Source organism: Trichechus manatus, unplaced genomic scaffold, assembly GCF_000243295.1.
Source record: "Trichechus manatus latirostris isolate Lorelei unplaced genomic scaffold, TriManLat1.0 scaffold00113, whole genome shotgun sequence".
Lineage (NCBI taxonomy): Eukaryota > Metazoa > Chordata > Mammalia > Sirenia > Trichechidae > Trichechus > Trichechus manatus.
In genome coordinates, this window is record NW_004444049.1 from 3,012,430 (window position 1) to 3,014,725 (window position 2,296).

Below are 2,296 nucleotides of genomic sequence, written 5' to 3' on the forward strand. Positions count from 1 at the left end.
CCAGAAAAACTTGGAGAGCCTTTCAGCTGAAAACCCAGCAAAGATCAGACCACCTTCACAGAGCCTCTGGGCACGGCCACAGGGCACATGTGAAATCTTGCCTGGAGTAATAGCCTGTTGTTCCCCGGGGCTCTGATAGCACAGTGGTTAAGAGCTTGGCTGCTAACCAAAAGGTCGGCGTTTCGAATCCACGAGCCGCTCCTTGGAAACCCTATGAGGGCAGTTCTACTCTGTCCTTTAGGGTCGCTATGAGTCTGAATCAACTTGATGGCAGTGGGTTTCGTTTGGTTTGTATGGGTTATTCCCTACTCCAGGGACTTCTGAGTAACAAGTACACAGGAGCTGTTCTTTGGAAAAGGAGAGAGTCTGAATCACAGACAGCCTGGATGACGGCAGGGTAAATTGATCAGGTAGAGCCACGTGCTGGATACTACAAGTCAGGCTTCTGTTTTTAAGTTCTCTGGAGCCCTGGTGGCACAGTAATTACGAGCTATGGCGTGCTACGGCTGCTAACCAGAAGGTCGGCAGTTCAAATCCACCACCTGCTCCTTGGAAACCCTGTGGAGCGGTTCTACTCTGTCCTGTAGGGTCGCTATGAATTAGAATCAACTCAATTTTTTTTTTGGTTTCTGGATAAGGTAAGGATACGGGATTTAGTCTTAGATGAGGGTGGCCAGTTAGAAGTGATGTTTAACTGTCACTGCCCAGCTGACAGAGTGGGCTGTGGCTCCAGGGGGCGCTGGACGCCCAGCTGACAGAGTGGGCTGCGGGTTCCAGGGGGTGCCTATGCCCAGCTGACAGAGTGGGCTGCGGGTCCGGGGGCGCCGAACACCCAGCTGACAGTGGCTCCAGGGGGCACTGGGCGGGAGCACAGCACTCCAGATGTTGATGGGAAGTGATCCAGTGTCTTGTTGTGGAGGCCCAGTGCCAAATTAACACAAGGTCCGGCACAGCAGTGCAACCCTGGTTAAAACCAGATCTGGTCAAGGCTGAGTCCTGCTTGCTGTCGGTGTGTTTCTGGGGTTGATGTGTGCGGGACTGTCCGCGGCTGTGGTACAGGGCAGTGCAGACTGGAGCTCCTTCACTCGCTCTGGTCTCTACAAACCCGAGCACGTGGGTTAAGCGGCACCCCGTCCCGCTCCCCCATCCTGCTCCCCACCCCACCAGTCTGGCAATATCCCACTGTGGTGTTGTCTTACCCGCCTTCCCTGCTGGAAATTCAGCTCAATGAGGACAAAGATCCTCTGTCTTTAAATCCTTTTTTTCCTTTTAAGTGTACATTCATGTTTTTTAGTATACTCACAAAGTTGTGCAACCTCGTTGTTGTTAGGTGCCGTCGAGTCGGTCCTGGCTCATAGCAACCCCACGTCCAACAGAAGGAAACCCTGCCTGGCCCTGCGCCACCCCGCAGTCGTCGTTATGTTTGAGCCCATTGTTGTAGTCAGTGTGTCGGTCCATCTCATCGAGGGTCTTCCTTTCTCTCGGTGACCGTCTACTTTACCAAGCACGATGCCCTTCTCCAAGGACTGATCCCTCCTGAGAACATGTCCAAAGCATGTGAGATGAAGTCTCGCCATCCTCGCTTCCAAGGAGCACTCTGGCCATACTGGATAGTAGTGGAACTTCGTGCAGCCTTATGACTAGTTCCAGAACGTTTTCCTCACCTGCAAAGGAAACCCCGTGCCTGTTAGCAGTCAGTCCCCATATTCCTCACCCCTCAGCCTCTGGTAACCACGAATCTACTCTGTCTCCATGGATCTGCCTCGTCCCGATACGTCATCTAGGTGGAACCACGCGGTATTTGTCCTTTTGCGTCTGGGCTGTTTCACTCAGCGTAATGTCTTCAGGGTTCATCCATTTGCAGCACATATTGGAACTTCACTCCTTTCATGGCCGGCCCGTATTCCATTGCACAGATAGACCACAGTTAGCCATTCATCCAGAGATGGACAGCTGGGTTGTTGCCAGGCTATCGTGAACAGTGCTGCTCTGAACATCTGTGTGCACGTTTTTGCGTGAACACCTGTTTTCCCTTCTGCTGGGTATACACTTGGGAGCGGAATTGCTGGGTCACGTGGTGATTCTCTGTTTCACTCTTTGAGGAAGGGCGGGATTCTTGTCTGTTGCGTTCCCTGCTCTCACTGGCGCCGGAAGGGCTGCTGGCCACAGAAGGTGCTCTGTAAGTGCGTGTTGCGTGAACTGGCTCGGTCACTCACCGGTGAGAGCCCCCACACCTGCGTGCGAGCCCTGTGCACTGAGGAGCGTGAACTTAACAAGTGCCCGCCCCTCTCCGAGG

At 53.5% G+C, this 2,296-nt stretch overlaps 1 protein-coding gene across 1 annotated transcript in view; it reads left to right on the forward strand.

The window, feature by feature from the left end:
* Positions 1-2,296, forward strand: part of CPT1A (carnitine palmitoyltransferase 1A) — a 79,524-nt gene that overhangs the window by 56,128 nt on the left and 21,100 nt on the right. The gene's annotated exons all lie outside the window — the stretch shown is intronic.